Source organism: Bos javanicus, chromosome 16 (genome assembly GCF_032452875.1).
Source record: "Bos javanicus breed banteng chromosome 16, ARS-OSU_banteng_1.0, whole genome shotgun sequence".
Lineage (NCBI taxonomy): Eukaryota > Metazoa > Chordata > Mammalia > Artiodactyla > Bovidae > Bos > Bos javanicus.
In genome coordinates, this window is record NC_083883.1 from 52,426,404 (window position 1) to 52,446,654 (window position 20,251).

The 20,251-nt window shown below is 43.1% G+C and overlaps 1 protein-coding gene and 1 pseudogene across 9 annotated transcripts in view; one reads left to right on the top strand and one right to left on the bottom strand.

Annotated features, from left to right (window-relative positions):
* Window positions 1–13,345: 13,345 nt before the first annotated feature.
* FBLIM1 (filamin binding LIM protein 1) overlaps window positions 13,346–20,251 on the bottom strand; it is a 58,370-nt gene continuing 51,464 nt past the window's right edge. For 8 of the 9 annotated variants that reach the window (XM_061383212.1, XM_061383214.1, XM_061383211.1 and 5 more), the window contains 2 exons: window positions 14,227–14,438; window positions 13,346–14,014 (listed from right to left, as the gene is read on the bottom strand). The gene's annotated coding sequence lies outside the window, so the exon portion shown is untranslated. Of the gene's footprint in view, window positions 14,015–14,226; window positions 14,439–19,832; window positions 20,241–20,251 lie in introns of all 9 variants that reach the window. The other variant, XM_061383207.1, reaches the window with a different exon arrangement.
* On the top strand, window positions 14,318–16,158 carry LOC133227992 (multiple coagulation factor deficiency protein 2 homolog; annotated as a pseudogene).

The following is a 20,251-nucleotide window of genomic DNA, read 5'->3' on the forward strand; positions in this document are numbered from 1 at the left end:
AAAGAGCGGGTGGGGTGGGGGGTGAGGGAGCGGGCGGGTTAAGAACCTACAACCCTGGTAATAATTTCCACCACACTCCGAAAGGAAGAGAAAAAGAGAACAAAACAATAGGCACCTTAAAAAACTGTAAACGCGGTTACTATGGTTACCATGCTTTAACCTCAATTCTGCAAATGGAGACAAGAGCGGCACGCCAAAGCCCTTTCTTTGTCTGCATCCACACTTGGAGGTCTAGCCCAGCTGCCAGCCCCACCAGCCCCAGCAGAGGCTGGTGTCGAGGACCAAGCGCAGGGTTCCAAATAAAGGACACCTTTATTTAGTAAGCAAGAACTGCAGGCAGTGCCTGATGGAAGCCAGCGCGGCCGTCACCCGGTCCTTTGATCAGAGGTGTTTCCCCTAGTTGGGAGAAGGCTCCAACACTTTCCAGTCATCGATTCCTGTCAGGGGTCAAGGCGCAGGCAGGAGTGGAAAGGGGGCTAACGAGACACGGTTCAACCTTAGCCCTTAGACACAAAGGAAAGGCCATTCTCCAGGAAACCCGCGGGACGTAATTAATAACCCCTCAAGAGACTACAGTTTCCGCGAGTGGGAGTAGAGGACACAATGAGTACGGCGCAACCGAGGTGCTCAATTGCACTTCACATCAAAGCCCTACCACAAGCTGCGCGGAAAAAGCTGGGCCAAGGCAACACAGTGCGCAGGCGCGCGATGCCGCGACTCCAGACCTTTGGGCCTGCCCCTCCCCCCACTTCTCTCAAAGGCCAGCGGAGTTGGCTCAACGCGCTTGCGCAACGACGGAACGTTGGGGGAGGGGAGAAAACCTGTTCCCTTCATTGTGAGAGAACCGTCCCGCCTCGCACGGCGAGCGCGCGCGCGCACACGTACCACTCTCACACTCGTACACGCGCGCACTGAGCTTGCCGCCCAGTGCGTTGCGCATGCTCCGGGAGGGAGGCGATTTCGGAGCCTGCGGGTTTTTGCAGAGTTTCCCTGAGAAGTTTCTGGAAAGATGCACTTCAAAGGAAGCTGGGGGATGGGGAGCGCAGGGAAGCGAGCGTTTGAGAGACGGAAAAGCGAAAAACCCAAAGTACACCGATACCGCCCTGCCTCCATCTATCAAGCCACGACCAAAGCAAAGCCCAAGCCCGCCGAGACCCTCACGCCAGGGGAAAAAGTATGGGGACCACAGCAGCCGCTCCTTCCTCTGCCCGTGCCCAGCCCCCGAGGCCCCTCAACACAGGGAGAAGGGAGAGGGCAGAGGGGAATGGTGAAAAGCCTAAAACGCTCACTGGATGTTTGCGTGGTGGAGCCAAGCCGACATCGCGGCTCTGGAGATGCCGCGCGCTATGGGCCACCGGCGGCTCTTTGCTGCGCGCTGGGGTGTGGACTCAGTGCGTTGGGATTCGACGTGGCTGCCGAAGGACTGGTCTGGGGCTCTGCCCCCACCCCTTTCCTTAATTTCCCCTAATTTGGAGGTCTCTTTGATCCCCCTTTCCCGTCTTTGGTGACCTGAAGCTAAAGCTGCGAGTGTGGAAACCCCGGGAATGAGGTGCTCCCGCCGCCCCGCTCCCGGCTTAATGGGCGTCCTGGGAGGGCAGGGGTAGCCCTGCAGGTGTGCAACGCTCAGTTCTTTTCAGTTTATACTCCCTTCAGTAAGAGCCTCCTGAAGAGGGGGCCGTTTGGATAAACAAAGGCGACGCGTCGTTTGGACTTGAGAGGCGGCATGGGAAGGCCGGCGGGGGTCTCCATGCAGCCACGGAGGCGCGCCAGTGCCTGAGGAGAGCCGGGGCCGGGACTGCCATGAAGAGGAAGCCCGAGCTGGCATTGCTGCGCTGCGGGGGAGGGGTCCGCGGCGCCTTTTATTCGCCAGCGCCCGCTCGGGGCCTGGCCCGGCTGCCATTTTGTGGCTCGGCCGCCATTTCGCGCAGCCGCGGGCGTAGGGCTGTGGGGGGCGGGGCCGGCGACCGCGCGCCGGGCTGCCCCCGGGAACGAAGGCGGGCGGGTCGCCTTTGTTCTTCGCCTGTGTCCTGCTGGCTGGGCTCAGGCTCTGTCGCCACCCGCCCCGGACACGCGCCGGGTGAGCACGCGGTGTGTGAACCTCTGAAAAGCATCGAGAGGCGTGCACGGAGTCCCAAGTGCTTCCTGCCCTCTAAGCCCTTGAAAAGTGGGATCTCTCACCCCAGCACTTGCTGTGTGAAAAGGATCAGTTTTACGAGGCAGTGCTAAGAACTCGAGCGTGGGAAGCTGTCATTTCACCTTGAGAGTGAAGGCGCTTTTTGCAGCCTTGTGCTGCTAAGAGCACTAAGCCTGCTGGAATGCAATTCCTTGAACCGCAGTGGCGTTCAGCAGATGAAAATTAAAATGCGGAGCTGGGAGATCCAACAAAGGTGCTAAACAACAGGGTAACAAAGAGGTCGGTCTCTTTAAAAAAAAAAAAAGTGTCTTTAGAGTGCTGTCAGCCACTGAAGCGAGACGTTGCTTTTCATTGGCTGCCTGTGAAGCACGCACTGCGCAACTATTTTCAGATCAGGTTTTATAGCCCCTTATTTATATCTGAGCTATAAACTGAAACAATAGATTGGAATGGCTTATTTCTTTGGGGTGAGGATATATTCCATTTAATTTTTTAAAATCCTTTATGAATATATAAATAACAAATTGACTCAATAAAATCTACCTTCAAGTGTGATTTCAAATTCTGAAAGAGCTATTTTCCCTGACATCCAGAGAAATATTTAAATATTAATCTTGGCATTGTGATCTTAACTTTGAGACTCCAAAATCACCAAAGCCAGGAAATTAAAGAGTAATGCTACTAAATTTGTCTTCTAGACTTGCTTTTTGCGCGAGATATTTTTGTTTAATTTTGTGCAGTCTTTTTTTTTCCACAGTAGCATGAGTTCAAAAAGAATGAGTACAGTAGCATGTGTTCATAATTTAGCCAGGCTTTCAGGCTAAAATCTTTTTGGTGTCACAGATACAGTAGTTTTTTGGTTTTTTCCCCCTACTACATATAATTATAGGCGGTTATCTGTTTCAGTAACCGGGGGGTTAATATATAATGATGGATGAAAATGTTAAGAATATATTTGTCGTTGAAGGAATAGATCAGTATTTGATGGCTTCCAGATAAAAGAAACATCTGAGGAGTGACTGTTAAAGTCCAAGTTTTATTTCAGGTTCAGTACGACTAAAACCACTGCATAGAGTTTTGATTTTTTTAATACCCAAGATTCTGTAAAGCACAATACTGTACGTTCTTTTGGTGGTAAGAGCTTATGAAATATATTTTTAAAATTTTTATTTTGTATTGGGGAATAGGTTCTTTACTAAAAATGTATTGTTTTTAAAAGCTATTACTTTTTGCCTGCACAACAAAAATTGAATAGTGTGGAACTGTTAGTATTATTGGAGAATTCGAATGTGCTATCCTAGTAATGCAAACAAAATAATCACACCCCTAATCAGCCAAGCAGTTGAAATTCAGAGAACGATTGAACAAGCTTTCTTTCACTTTATACAGAAATAGAAGTATCTGTTTAAACAATTCTAATTCCTAGAATTTTTTAAATTTATAAAACGAGTACTTATTTCCCATTTGCTATTACATTTAACACAAAAAGCACATCCTTTTCTGTACAAAATTTGCAATTCATATTTTCTTAAGCATAGATAATATCTATATGTATTATAATATTCCAACTGTATTCTAGAAAAGACAAAACAACAAAGACAGACCAGTGGTGCCCAAGTGGCAGTAGTGGTAAAGAATATTCCCACCAATGCAGGAAAACTTAAGTTGTAGGTTCAATCCCTGATCCCTGGGTCAGGAAGATCCTGCAGAGGAGGGCATAGAAACCCACTCCCAGTATTCTTGCCTGGAAAATCCCATGGACAGAGAATTCTGGCAGGTAGAAAAGAGTTGGATGCGACTGAGCATGCATGCAGTGGGGAAGGAAGGAATGAATTTGCAGGGAATGGGGCTCTTTGGGGCAGTGAAACTACTCTGTATAATACTACAATGGTGGATACCTGTCATTATACATGTATCTAAAGTGAAGAGGAACTAAAAAGCCTCTTGATGAAAGTGAAAGTGGAGAGTGAAAAAGTTGGCTTAAAGTTCAACATTCAGAAAATGAAGATCATGGCATCCGGTCCCATCACTTCATGGGAAATAGATGGGGAAACAGTGGAAACAGTGTCAGACTTTATTTTTGGGGGCTCCAAAATCACTGCAGATGGTGACTGCAGCCATGAAATTAAAAGACACTTACTCCTTGGAAGGAAAGTTATGACCAACCTAGATAGCATACTCAAAAGCAGAGACATTACTTTGCCAACAAAGGTCTGTCTAGTCAAGGCTATGGTTTTTCCTGTGGTCATGTATGGATGTGAGAGTTGGACTGTGAAGAAGGGTGAGCGCCGAAGAAGAATTGATGCTTTTGAACTGTGGTGTTGGAGAAGACTTGAGAGTCCCTTGGACTGTGGTGTTGGAGAAGACTTGAGAGTCCCTTGGACTGCAAGGAGATCCAACCGGTCTATCCTAAAGGAGATCTGCCCTGGGATTTCTTTGGAAGGAATGATGCTAAAGCTGAAACTCCAGTACTTTGGCCACCTCATGCGAAGAGCTGACTCATTGAAAAAGACTCTGATGCTGGGAGGGATTGGGGGCAGGAGGAGAAGGGGAAGACAGAGGATGAGATGGCTGGTTGGCATCACTGACTCGATGGACATGAGTCTGAGTGAACTCCGGGAGTTGGTGATGGACAGGGAGGCCTGGTGTGCTGCGATTCATGGGTTCACAAAGAGTCGGACTGAGCGACTGAACTGAACTGAACTGAAACCCATAGACCTTACAATACCAAGAATGAGCCCTTATGTAAACCGTGGGCGTGGGTGATGATGTGTCAGTGTAACAAATATATTGCTCTGGTGTGAGCTGTTGGTAGTTGGAGAGACTGTGTGTTGAGGGCACAGGATGTAAAGGAACTCTGTACTTTTCTATTTTATTGTGAACCTAAAACTGCTCTAAAAAAATAGTTTATCATTTAAAAAGTAGTATGTTGCACTGTTCATCTGTCCTGGCCAGTGCCATACATTTGGAAAATGGTAGAGCAGAAATCCAGGAATAACACCACTCTTCCTCTTGTTGGCCTCAAAACACTTTATCATAGTCTCATGATCTGCCCAAGTAGTGAAAATACTTCTGTATATGTATTTTCCTGGGTCTCTTCACTTTGTCAAACCAGGCAGGATTAGTGAATTCCAGGATTACCAGTCCATTGTTCCTTTAGTTTTTCTTTTTTATTCTAAAACAGGTTCTGAATTAATTTGTACCAGTTTGTGTTCCCTGAAAGAGATTAGGTGTTAACCAAAACCATTAATTATACTCAGATCCTTAAGACAGCCAGTGTGGAATTGAGTGCTATGTTCTAGGCCCCTTTGGCTCAAGCCTTTGATTTTATTTTTTGGCATTTGGAGAAGCTTGTGTGCACCTTTTCCAAACAACATACAGAAATATTAAATATCTCTATTCATTGTTCCAGGAAAGGCCAGCTTTTCATGCCAAACTCTAGCATAGGAGAAAATTTAAAACAATAGTAACCTTTTCCTGGGAAAGATAAATGATCTTCTCTAAAGACTTAGTATTATGGGAAGTTTTTCCAAATATTTTTGGCAGTAGTTAAGCACTCCCACATGCTGTAATAGTCCTTTCCTTTCTGAGGCAAAACTCAGAAGTTCAGCACTTCGGAAGTACTGGAGTTCAAAGAACAAATCCCTGCCGCCAACAGTGTGTTTTTTAGAAAAATAGAAGCATATCTATAAAAATAAATACTCCTGAACAACCCAACATTTGTTTGTTCTGCCAGAGTTCATATGGTCATTCCTAAAACAAGATACTATCCTGACGGTTCTGCGGATTATATGAAACCCATAGGCTTATCATTTTGGCATCACAGTTTAAATGGTCCAGTTAGAAAATACATCAAAAAGACTTCTATAAGTCAAGATCTTTATTTGTTTAACAAATAGTTTTTGAGAATCAACCTTATGCCAGATCCTATTCCAAGTGCTTAAGATACATCACTGAATAAAACAAATCGTTGTTGTCCTGGAACTTACTATGGGGGAATAGAGGGAGAAGAGACAATAAATATAAAAAGGAAATTAAATAATAGGAACAGTAAGATGATGAAATATAAAGAGAGAGGGAGCATGTGTTACCGTTTCAAGTGGAGCATAGGCCTCAAGAAAATACTGAAGACTTGAAGGAGCTAAGGGAGCAAACTATGTGGATATTTATGCAGGAGTTTCCAGGGAGTGGAAACGGCAAGTCCAAAGGCACTCAAGTAGAAGCATGAATGGCACCTGAAGAGTGGCTGAAACAGAGTGAGCAAGGCAGAGAGTATAGAAGAGGATGGATGTCAGAGGTAAGGGGAGTGAGAGGCAGATCTGTAGAACCTGGTGGGCCAGAGTGGCAAGGCTTTGGCTTTTAATTGGTGTGGAGCTGTTGCATGATATGACTTAGGTTTTGAGAAGTACTGAGAATAAAAGATCAAGGATAGAAGCAGAAGTCTAGAAAGGAGGCTCTTTGAGTAATCCAAATGAAACACGAGAACATCAGTGATTAAGAGATCCTGGATAGATTTTTTTGAAAGCAAATCCAAGAGGACTTTTTGATGGGTTGAATATACAGTTAATAGAAGGGGGATTCAAGGATGAGCCTGAGGTTTTTAACCTGGGCAACTAAAAAGACTGAGTTGCAATCATCTGAAATAGGGAGCACTAGATAGAACAATTTTCCAGGGGAATATTAAGAGTTCAGTTTGGGACATGTTCAACTTGAAATTTATTAAATATTTAATGGAGACATTAGGTAAGCTGTTGGATATGTCTAGTTCAGGAGGAAGTTCTGAAGATATGTTATTATATAAAATGCATAATGTGTGTGTGTGTGTGTGTATTTTGGAGTTGTCAGCATGTAAATGGCACTTAAAGCCTGAAACTTAATGACATCTCCTAGGGAATAAGTGTAGATAGATACAGAAGGAAAGAGAACCAGGAAAGCCCTGAGACATTTCTCACTTAAGAGGTCTCAGAAGAAAAGAACTTGCAGAGCAACTGTGTAGGAACAAACCAGTTAGGTAAGAGGAAAACCAAGAGATGAATAGCGTCCCGGAAGTTAGGTGAAAATACCTGAAGGAGGAGGAAGTGATCAACTGTGGAATGCTGCCGAGAGGTTAAAGTGAGGCCTGAGAACTCACCCTTGGAGCAACGTGGAGGTCAATGGTGATTTTGGCAAGAGCGGTTTTGGTGGAACAGAGGGGGCAAAAGCATGACTAGACTGGGTTGCATAAAAAAAAAATTAGTATATGAAGTCTGACCTTTGGAAAAGTACTACAGTGGAGAGTACTACAGTGGAGTGGATTTGGAGAGAGAGATGCTAGGGACTATGATGGTACAAAGTACTGTTAATTTCAAAGGTTCCTGGATCAGTGGGAGAATCAGAAACAAAACCTTTAGGCTTCTGGAAGAATTGTTACACTCTCAAGATGTGGTCTGCTGCTAGCCTCATATCTGTTCCATAATAATCTGAGTAATACACAATTTCTTTGGGAAAGAACACTATCCTACAAAATCTGAAAATAGAACTTGGAATTTGGTCATTACTTAGAAGAACTTGGTTAGTAGGACAAAGACTAGCAGAGATTTTCCTGGGTTTTATATAAGCACTGATGCTCACCAGTGGTCTGAGGCAATTCAGCCAGCCACACAGTGCTTAGAAATGCTACAAGGTTAAAAAAAAAAAAAGTGCTACAAGGCAGACTTTACCCTGGTTTCTCAAGTGTGTACTTCAGTAATTACCGATGAGTTTGCAGCTTTTGTAGGATTTCCTGTAAAAGTACTAGAACGATGGTGACAAACTGACTCCATCACAAGACTGGTAATACCCTAGAAATTAAGTGCCCAGAAATTTCCTTTTTTTTTTTTTTTTTGGTTGCACTGGCTCTTTGCTGCACCAGGGGTTTCTCTAGTTGTGGTGAGAGAGGGCTACTCTTCGTGCAGTGCATGGGCTTCTTATTGCAGCGGCTTCTCTTGCTGCAGAGTTCAGGTTCTGAAGTGGGAAGCCTTCAGTAGCTGTGGCGCACAGGCATTCGTTGTTCTGCAGCATGTGGAATCTACCTGGATCAGGGATCGAACACGTGTCCCCTGCACTTGCAGGTGAATTCCCATCCACTGTAAAAGTCCCAGAAGTTTCCTTTTAGTAAGTTTTCTCCACCTGTCATATTGGAGCCTGCTCTAGTTCCCCAATGAACAACAGTTAACTAGTTTTGCTATGTGCTTTATTTGAAAATGTGTTTATCATCCTGGGCTCAAGCTCCACCTTTAAAATCCTGTGTACTGATAAATATAGATATTAACATTTTTTACCTTCAGCTGTATTATCTTATTCCTACTGTATTGTATTATTGTATTATCTTATTCTTATTGGAACATGTAATAAAACATAGCTAAAATTACTATGTATATTTTATCCTGGAACATTTATGCCTAGTAATTGTTGAAACAATTTCTACTTTGAAATATCAATTTGGTTGAAGCTTAGTATATTATGTAGTTTAGTTTATATTTTCTAGTTACTCCCTTATATTAGCACAGACTATACTTCCATCAGTTCATACTGGTTTGTACTGGTAAGTGATTCACTTAGGGGCTGAGGAAGACTGTCTCCCTAGAATGGAATATCAGAATTCCAGGGATTCTGATATATCTGCTTTGTGAGACTTTTCTCATACCTTCTGAGAATCACTGATATGAAACTGAAAATATAACAGAACAAAAGACCACTTCCGTAACAAATCAGTTGACTTGAGGTGTATTTCTGATGGTATGAGTGCCTCAATTGCTGGTGTGGAGAATAGGCCATGAAAATTCGATTTCCTTGAAAGGTCCAAGAATACTATTTTTTTAAGTGGAAGGAAAGTAAAAGTCGACTCTTTGCGACCCCATGGACTATACAGTCCATGGTGTTCTCAAGGCCCGAATACTGGAGTGGGTAGCTGTTCCCTTCTCCAGGGGATCTTCCCAACCCAGGGATCGAACCCAGGTCTCCCACACTGGAGGCAGATTCTTTACCAGCTGAGCCACCAGAGATGCAGTTGCTTTAAAAAAAAAAAAAAAAAATATATATATATATATATATATATATCTCATTTCTTTTTAAAAAAATGTTTATTTGTTTTTGTTTATTTATTTATTTGGGTGCATTGGGTCTTAGTCACAACATGTGGGATCTAGTTCCCTGACCAGAAATTGAACCTCCGGCCCCCTGCATTCAGAGCTTGGAATCTTAGTCACTGGACCACCAGGGAAGTCCCTATATCTCATCTCTTTGAAAAAGCGTGAGTGATCTAGTCACTAAGTCATGTCTAACTCTTGCGACCCCATGGACTGTAGCCCACCAGGCTCCTCTGTTCATGGGATTCTCCAGGCAAGAATACTGGAGTGGGTTGCCATTTCCTTCTCCAGGAGAACTTCCTGACTCAGGGATCAAACCCGGGTCTCCTGCATTGCTGGCAGATTCTTCACCAGCTGAGCTACGAGGGAACCTTAGCATCCGTTTTACTGGAGAAACTGAAACTATTGGTGCAAATATCATGCTGGATATTTCTAACCATTGGGTATAGTTCTGCTTTTTGCAGAAATATAAAACCAGTTTGTGTGTGTGTGTGTGTGTGTGACAAGGCATCGGAATACTTGAACTTACTTAACTTCATATGAAACATTCCTAGTTCATTTATTCTGCATCTGTTCAATAAATACTTATTTGACTTACAAATTAGAGAATAGGAGTTTGCTGCAAAAGGAAAGAAGAAAAATGGAGTGATCACTGGTAAGGGGTGAGTGGCTGGGGGAAGTGGGATTGAGGAAGTTTGTTTTTAAGGCAGAAGAAATTACAATACTTTTTTATTTTTTATTTTTGAAACAACACTATATTTTATCTTTTTCTGATACATTAGAGAATGGCAGTGTGTGGGAGAGAGTTGACTGGATACATGTCCTTAAGTAGAGAGGAGCTGCCTCTGTGAAGGAATTGACTGTAGATGGGAGTATAAAAGAATTGATCTAGTGAAAGACCAGAGGCTGGAATGTATGGGAGCAAATACTGGCAAGCAGATGTGGCTGAGCAAATCTATACAAGGAATGCCACTACAGTACTAAGAGACAGTGTCCAGTAAGTTATCTGTGCTTCATTTTTCCAGCTGAAGATGGAAATGATGATACAGTACCTCCATCCAAAGGTTTTGGATTTACTTTCTATAGTCTTAGGCAAATCACAAACATTTTTGGCAGGCTCTTCATGTGTTTTATTTTCCACTGAATGGTCATTGTCTAAAGGTGTCTGGCAAACAGTAGCCATTCAATAAATATTCATTGAATTAATTTTTGGAAATGAAGCTGTTAAATAACTATACTATGCATGCCATACCCACCCACAGTATTGTTCTGAAGACCCAGTGAAAGGAGAGAATGGATGTAAAAGTGTTTTGTAATCTGAGAAATGCTATTGAAATCTAAAATATGCTAGGGAGACTTGGAGTAAAGTCCACTGAGTTTTTTACTTCTTAAATGAGAAATACAATATAAATAGGAAACAGAGTCACAGTTAAGTTGGATTTTTTTCCCCTCTTTGAGGACTGTACCAATACCTAAAGATTCTGTCAACTGGTTTGAAATTTAAAAATGGAATACAACATTACACAAAATAGGATTTGATCCTCTAAAGCATGTAACATTACAGAACTGACAAAAATACACAAAAGCCAGAAAACCAAAGCCATCTAAGTCAATTAGCTTTATGTGAATGTCGTAAAGTAAGTTCCAAGTTATATTTACAATACTGAGCACTTGAGTGGTATAATACCTCTGTTTTCTTTTCCTTCTTCCTGTCTTTGTTTTATTTTCTGGTAGTTTGTAATTTCCAAAGTAAATACAGTATTAGAGTTGTGGATTTACTTTTCTTAGTGACAGAATAAAGATTTAAACAATGATATTTCTGCTGAGGATTTCTTAATGTACCCTAAGTCACCAGATTATTTTCATGATAAGTCTGTAAGGTCTTCCCACATGTTATAGGATTGATCTGGACCAAAATTCTAACTGGAAAAAATAAGAACAACAACAAAATCCCATTCAGTGCAGTTCCATATTTTTATCATTCCAGGAACTAAAAATATACTTAATTGCTAGAGTTTGAAAGCAATTTCCTATATGCTAAAGTTTTATTCCTCGGAGATGCCCTAATCTTTGTTCCTGAGCAGGAGAGTGAATCAGTTCATGCCATCGTTTTCAATTTTTTATCATCACTGGTGATTAGATATTACATAATTAACAAAGGTCATACAAGAGGATTCAGTGGAATACTTTGGATTAAATTTAGGAATTAGACATTAGGAACTCATTGGGATTCCCGGTAGTGTTTTAAAGTATCGCAGTACGGGGATGCTTAATTAGACTACTAGCTTAGTTCCTGCTGTTACCCAGGCTTTTGTGATTACTTAGAAAAAATGCTCAGTTCTCAGAAAATCTCAGAAGTCAAGCTCAGGCTGAGGAAAATATTTGCTGAATAATACAACTCAGTCCCCTTCCTTGTAAAGACGGAAGTGCCATCTGTGTTTTTCTAATTAGCCCCACCAGATTTCTTCCAGGCGTGATTATGTGTCATGAAGCTAACTATTCTGCCTCTGAGGATTTATGCATTCTTGGGGAAATTTCTCTAGACCATCTGATGTGATAGTCTGCCTAGACAGGTTTCATGTGGCCCAGTTCTGAGTCACAGTGAAGGACTGTGCCACCTGGCCTTAACCTACTTTTTCCCTCTGCCTCCTCAGTAAACAACGGTGGTGACACCATGGAAATGTATCTGCCCTCACAGTCACACCAGCCATCTTGCATCTTCCACAGGGCAGCTTTTAATCTGTAGGGTTTTATAGCCCTTTGCAAATATTAATTATACTTACTAAATACCTCATACTAGGCTGCAAACCTCACTAGCCACATGTTATGATTAGACCTCACCAAAATGAAGAGATGGAAGCTCTTCTTCAGCCCCCTCAGAACGAGTACAAATCTGGGTCATAAGCATAGCTCCACTCACCTACTTAAACCGTCCCTAAGGCTCCAGGAGGACTAATTTCCTCTCCATGTTTCCACAATACTCAGAAAGTAGAATTGGTTTTGTTTTTTTTTTAATGTGTGGGTGGCAGATTCTTTACTGTCTGAGCCACCAGACAGTAAAGAATCTGCCTGCAATGTGGGAGACCTGCGTTTGATCCCTGTGTTGGGAAGATCCCCTCCTGGAGGAGGGCATGACAACCCACTCTACTATTCCTCTTAGTCTTCCCTCAATACTCAGAAAGCTTTTTTTTTTTTTTAACGTGTGAGTGCTTTTCTCTTAAATGCCTACTTTGGTTTTGCTACCAATTTGCCTTCCTTCAATTCTAGCTACATGTAGATATTTTCTGAGCTTGAACTCACCTTTGGCAATTTGTCCAAAAAAAAAAAGAAAATTTTAAATATCTTATACTGTACTAGTATGTATGCATGTCACCATCAAAAGCCACTTGGGACCTTTTTGACTTGCTTTTTTTCTTTCTCTTTTTTTAAAGACATAGCTGTACTCTATTTTGGTTATTTCTTGGAAAGGTTGCTCTCTGGAGTCACATTAGCCAGTGCTGCCCTCTCGAGGTTACAATGCAGCGTGCTCAGTCACTCAGTCGTGTCCAACTCTGAAACCCCATGGACTGTAGCCCGCTAGGCTCCTCTGCCCATGGGATTTCCCAGGCAAGAATACTAGAGTGGGTTGCCATTTCCTTCTCCAGGGGATCTTCCTGACTCAGGGATTGAACCAGTCTCTTGCATTGCAGGCAGATTCTTTACTACTGCACCACAGATGCAGTGGCCCCTACTAAAACCTAGGTTAGGCTTGCAGGTGAGGAGCAGACAGGCACATAACAGGTCCAAGCAGTCATTGTCCTGATACACCGAGAAGCTTTTGGGTACCATCTTTCATGTGATGGTACAGTGAAAAGAGCACTAACCACTGAGGTCTTATTTCAACCTCTGGCTGATGGTGTGACCTCAGGCCTATCATGTCTTTGTGTCTCAGTTCCCTACCAATAGAATGGGAATGTTTGTCTAGTGCAGGGGGTCAGCCAACTTTTTCTGTGAAAGGCCAGTGAATACTACTGTGAGCTTGGTAGGTCATTTTATCATTGTGACAACTCTGTTGTTGTAGCTCAAAAGCAACCATGGACAAAATGTACACAAATGAGGGTGGAGGTGTTCTGAAAAACCTTTATAGTGGACACTGACTTTTGAATTTCATATAATATTTACATGTCGTGAAACATTATTCTTTTTCCAGTTTTTTTGAATCATTTAAAAATGTTCAGTTCAGTCACTCAGTCGTGTCCGACTCTTTGCATCCCCATGGGTTGCAGCACGCCAGGCTTCCCTGTCCATCACCAACTCCCGGTGCTCACTCAAACTCATGTCCATCGAGTCACTGATGCCATCCAACCATCTCATCCTCTGTTGTCCCCTTCTCCTCCCATCTTCAATCTTTCCCAGCATCAGGGTCTTTTCCAATAAGTCAGTTCTTTGCATCAGGTGGCCAAAGGATTGGAGTTTCAGCTTCAGCATCAGTCCTTCCAATGAATATCCAGGACTGATTTCCTTTAGGATTGACTGCCCAAGGCCTCCTTGCTGCCCAAGGGACTCTCAAGAGTCTTCTCCAACACCACAGTTCAAAAGCATCAATTCTTCCATGCTCAGCTTTCTTTATAGTCCAACTCTAACATCCATACATGACTACTGCAAAAATGATAGCTTTGACTAGATGGACCTTGTTGGCAAAGTAATGCTTCTGCTTTTTAATATGCTGTCTAGGTTTGTCATAACTTTTCTTCCAAGGAGCAAGCTCTTTTAATTAAATGGCTGCAGTCACCACCTGCAGTGATTTGAGAGCCCAAAAGAATAAAGTTTGTCACTGTTTAAAAAACATAGAAATAATTTTTAGCTTTCAGGATGCAGGAAAAAAAACAGGCAGTGAAAAGATATGACCCAGGGCTGAAATTTGTAAACTTTTGGACTAGATCATCTCAGAGAGCCCTTCCAATATAATATTTTACAATTTAAAAAATTGAGGGAGGAAAAACGTACCGAAGACGGGAGCTGGCGAGGCTCATGCTGGAGGGCTTCTCGTCTGGGGAAAAACTGGTGGCAGCTGGTGGCAGCGAGGGTACCGGTGACCATGAGATCTCTGCGACTGCTCAGAATCCCCTTCCTGTGTGGCTTGCTCTGGGCCTTTTGTGCCCCAGGTGCCAGGGCCGAGGAGCCCGGGGGCCAGCTCCTCCCATCACGGCAGCATGGGCCTGGATAAGAACACAGTGCATGACCAAGAGCATATCATGGAGCATCTCGAAGGTGTCATCAACAAACCAGAGGCGGAGATGTCCCCACAAGAGCTGCAGCTCCATTATTTCAAAATGCATGATTATGATGGCAATAATCTGCTTGACAGCCTAGAACTCTCCACGGCCATCACTCATGTTCACAAGGAGGAGGAAAGTGAGCAGGCACCAATGAACGAAGATGAGCTGATCAACTTAATAGATGGTGTTTTGAGAGACGATGACAAGAACAATGATGGATACATCGACTATGCCGAATTTGCAAAATCCCTGCAGTAGACCCGATGTGGCCATCTCCCAGTTAAATGCAAATCTAACCCATTATAATGTGATCAGACACTTTCCGTAATGCAAAATAACTCATTTCCATAATACTGCTTTGGTATTTTGGTAAAAACCTGTAGCAACTTGTTACACTGGGGTGAGAAAGAGAAATCAAGAGAAATAAAAAAGCAGAGGAATGGGACCTACTGTAGTCCCCAAGTACTGTTAAATATCTTATTGGACACAAGGGCTTGATAAAAAAAATCCTTTTAAGAATATTGGATGATCACAGCTGAGCACTCAGGAACTTGGATGGAGAATGCTGCTAGGCTCTTGGTTTTAATTCATGCTACCTGAAAAGTAAGACAAGCTTTTGCTAACTGGACACACTTTTCAGTAACTGAAGGAATGAAATGAATGCCAAATGTTTCCCCTGGGGCTGTCCTGTCTCTTCAGAGGAACATGGTCAGTATTCTGTAAAGTTCCCCTGGCCTAAATGATTACTTGTTCTGGTCAAGGGAGTATTTATTAGGCTATTCAAAGCCACAGATCAGAAGAATGTCAAATTGTTGAGCTAGCCAGAGTCTAAGATTCTGTATCTCCTGGGACTTTGGGAACACCACACCACTGACCTAAGTGATTCACCTTTTTCAGTTTTTCAATATTTCATAATAGTACTGCCACATCCTTACACCATCTTTTATGTCTTCTTCAACCAAGGAGAGACCTCAATTCTAAAAGTGTTCTCTACTTCTCATCATTAGCAAACATTTTAGCTTTCTAGGTATTTGTATTTAACTCTTGTTTCTAGGGTTTTGTTTTTGCAGTTTAGAAACTCTTAAGAATGTAAGGACTTTATCCCTTCTGCTTGATACAGCAGAGGTGAGCTACCAGCCAGTCTAGCCTAAGTGAAAAGTGGAAAGATTCTTCACCAAGCATGGTGATTAACCTGATACACGTGAGATCTAGAAGGAATGTTGTTTAAATTACCTCTTCTGCCTGAATACGTGAATTCTTTCAGATCAGCGAAAAAGAAGCCTAAAAACTCTTAAAAGTGTGAATCTCAATTGTAACTGAAAATCAGAAGTGGCTGCAGATTATAAGTTGGTTTATGGAATGTGATGGATATGCTGTGATAGGAAACCTGAAATGATGGTTGAATGGGTTAAAAAAAAAACTGCATAAAATTTGCTGTAAGATATATAGACTTATTTTCTGTATTAAAGTATTCTTATAAGAAAAATAAGTATTTGTAAAAATGGTTTCCTGTGTCAAGTATTTGTGCAATCAGAGCTGAATTGTAAACTATTCTTGTAATAACTGGTTATTTTGAAAGATTTATATAATGAATTCTGGATATATGACCAATAAAACTGATGAAATGCAAAAAAAAAAAAAAATTGAGTAAACTGTAGTTCCTTTTCATTTCTTTTTCTTGAAGGATAATGCAGGACATGCGTGTTTTGTGTGATATGAGGAACATCAGAAGATATTTTGTCCCCAAAAAGATGCCTGCCAACTTCACAGTGCTGTGCTGTGCTAAGCTGCTTCAGTCGTGTCTGATTCTTTGCGACCCCATGGACTCTAGCCCACCAGGCTTCTCCGTCCATGGGATTCTCCAGGCAAGAGTACTGGAGTGTGTTGGGGTCAGCCTCAAATACTAGCAGTTCTACTTCTAGAACTGCACTGGCCAAAACTGTCCAAGATACAAATCGAACCGAGTACTTGAAATGTGGCTAGTTCAAATTGAGATGTCTTATTAGCATAATATGCTTACCAGATTCTGAAGACTTAGAATTTAAACTATCTCATTAGTATTATATATTGTGATTATAAGTTTTTAAAATATTTTTGATATATTGAATTAAATATATTAATTCACTCTGTGCCTTTTTATTTATAAAATGTAGCTTCTAGAAAATTTAACAAATTATATTTCTACCAAACCGCACTGTTCCAGAAGGTTACCAGATCCATGGATTTGATTTGGTGGCACTAGTGGTAAACATCCAAGTGGAAGATCCAAGGGATCTTCCCAACCCAGGGATCGAACCCAGGTCTTCCTCACTGCAGGCAGACACTTTACCATCTGAGTCACCAGGGAAGCCCCAGTGGTAAAGAGCCTGTCTGCCAATGCAGGAGACGTAAGAGAGACAGATTCTATTCCTGGGTTGGGAAGATGCCCTGGAGAAGGAAATGGCAACCCACTCCAGTATTCTTGCCTGAAGAATTCCATGGACAGAGGAGCCTGGTGGGTTACAGTCCATGGGGTCGCAAAGAGTCACACACGACTTAAATGACTGAGCACACATTCAAATGCAATATTCTTGCATTTGCAATAATACATTTAAATTTATCATCATTGTGTGTGTCTAGAAATGGAAAGTGGGGAGTCGAGATATGACGAGAAGTTTCTCCTCACTCATCAGCTTTTTAAAGTCCTGACTCTAACATTAGTCTTGAAATTCACGTGACAATCTTCTTTAAGGAACAAGCACTCATCTGAGGCTTCCTAGGTGGTGCTAGTGGTAAAGAACCTGCCTGCCAATTCAGGAGATGTAAGAGACATGGGTTTGATCCCTGGGTTGGGAAGATCCCCTGGAGGAGGGCATGTCAACCCACCCCAGTATTCTTGCCTGGAGAGTCCCCTGCACAGAGGAGCCTGGAGGGCCATAGTGCATGGGGTCGCAAAGAGTCACAACTAAAGCAACCTAGCACACACACACTCATCTGGAGGTCAGGATAAGTGGGTCTCAGCATAGCCTGTACCTCACTAGATAAAGGGTAAGGCATTTCACTAAGTTTCCTCAGCAACAATATGAGGATAAAAATGATCCTGCATACCTCACAGAGCAAGGAATGTGTGTGAGTTTGTGAGCTCTACAATGTCCCAACAGTGTTCAGAAAGCAAGTAGCAATGACAATAGCCGCCTCTAGCTTCCCACTGACTAGCAGGCTATACTCTTCCTGCAATGGCAGTGTAGCTGCTGCTGCTCTAAAATCTCCGCACCCTGATTGGCAGTTACAGAGCAAGGACCCGCCCTTCCCTCAGTGAGCTAATCCAAGCCTTCCAACTTTAGTTGTCCCAAGTCACATTTGCTGACTTATTAAACCAGACCTGTCAGTTCCAACCCCTGGAGGAGGAAATGGCAACCCACTCCAGTATTCTTGCCTGGAGAATCCCATGGATAGAGGAGCCTGGCAGGCCACAGTCCATGGGGTTGCAAAAGAGTCAGACATGACTTAGGTACTAAACAACAACAATTTCAAGGATTCCTAGAGGAGTTAAACCCACAGGCCTCCCCCAGTTGAAAAACAGTCACCATTCCTTGCAGTGGTAGGCTTTCCTGGTGGCTCAGATGGTAAAGACTTTGTCTGCAATGCAGGAGACCTGGGTTTGATCCCTGGGTCAGGAAGATCCCTGGGAGAAGGGAATGGCAACCCACTCCAGTATTCTTGCCTGGAGAATCCTATGGACAGAAGAGCCTGGCAGACTACAGTCCATGGGGTCACAAATAATCGGACACAAAATTCTGAAAGAGATGGAAATACCAGACCACCTGACCTGCCTCTTGAGAAATCTGTATGCAGGTCAGGAAGCAACAGTTAGAACTGGACATGGAACAACAGACTGGTTCCAAATAGGAAAAGAAGTATGTCAAGGCTGTATATTGTCACCCTGCTTATTTAACTTATACTCAGAGTACATCATGAGAAACGCTGGAAGAAGCACAAGCTGGAATCAAGATTGCCGGGAGAAATAGCAATAACCTCAGATATGCAGATGACACCACCCTTATGGCAGAAAGTGAAGAGGAACTAAAAAGCTTCTTGATGAAAGTGAAAGTGGAGAGTGAAAAAGTTGGTTTAAAGCTCAACATTCAGAAAATGAAGATCATGGCATCTGGTCCCATCACTTCATGGGAAATAGATGGGGAAACAGTGGAAACAGTGTCAGACTTTATTTTTTTGGGCTTCAAAATCACTGCAGATGGTGACTGCAGCCATGAAATTAAAAGACACTTACTCCTTGGAAGGCAAGTTATGACCAACCTAGATAGCATACTCAAAAGCAGAGACATTACTTTGCCAACAAAGGTCCGTCTAGTCAAGGCTATGGTTTTTCCTGTGGTCATGTATGGATGTGAGAGTTGGACTGTGAAGAAGGCTGAGTGCTGAAGAATTGATGCTTTTGAACTGTGGTGTTGGAGAAGACTCTTGAGAGTCCCTTGGACTGCAAGGAGATCCACCCAGTCCATTCTGAAGGAGATCAGCCCTGGGATTTCTTTGGAAGGAATGATGCTAAAGCTGAAACTCCAGTACTTTGGCCACCTCACGCGAAGAGTTGACTCACTGGAAAAGACTCTGATGCTGGGAGGGATTGGGGGCAGGAGGAGAAGGGGACGACAGAGGATGAGATGGCTGGATGGCATCACTGACTCCATGGACGTGAGTCTGAGTGAACTCCGGGAGTTGGTGATGGACAGGGAGGCCTGGTGTACTGCGATTCATGGGGTCGCAGAGAGTTGGACACGACTGAGCGACTGAACTGAACTGAAGCAACTAACATACTTGCAATGGTAATTAAATAGACGATGCTCATTCCTGCTCAGGACTTTTTCCTTACTGTCTCTTCATCTTTTTTCTTTTTGGCCCTGCAGGGATCTTAGTTCCCAGACCTGTAATGGAATACATGCCTGATGCAGTGGAAGCACAGAATCCTAACCACTGGAAAAGGCAAGTGTTAATTGCTCAGTCATGTCCGACTCTTTGTGACCCTATGGACTGTAGCCCGCCACAGGCTCTTCAGTCCATGGGATTCTCCAGGCAAGAATACTGGAGTGGGTTGCCATTCCCTTCTCCAGGGGAATCTTCCCGACTCAGGAATCCAACCCAGGTCTCATGCATTGCAGGCAGATTCCTTACCACTTGAGCCACCAGGGAAGCCCATTGGACTGACAGGGAAGTCTCTACATTTTCTTCATGTCTATTTCCCTGATTAGATTGTATGCTTCAAAAGGGCAGGAGCTCTTCTCCATAGAAATTTACAGTTGGAAGAGATCTTAGTACTGATCTGCTCCAGCCTCTCACCTCATATCTGAATCCCCTTTATGACATCTCTGGCAACTTCTGCCTAGGTCTCTCTCTCTTTTTAAATTCATTTTTGGCTGCCCTGGGTCTTCGTTGCTGTGTGCAGGCTTTCTCTAGTTGAGGCGAGCAGGTGCTACTCTTCCTTGTGGTGCTCAGGCTTCTCATTGCGGTGCTTCTCTTGTTGTGGAGCACAGACCCTAGAGCACTCGGGCCTCAGTAGTTACAGTATGTGGGCTCGGTAGCTGTGGCGCAGGGGCTTAGTTGCTCCACAGCACGTGGAATCTTCCCAGAGCAGGGATCCAACCTGTGTCCTCTGCATTGACAGGCGGATTCTTATCCACTGTGCCACCAGGGAAAGTCCCCTGATTAGGTCTCTTGAGGATCTCCAGTTCCAGTTTCTCTTCTTACCTAAGGAAGTC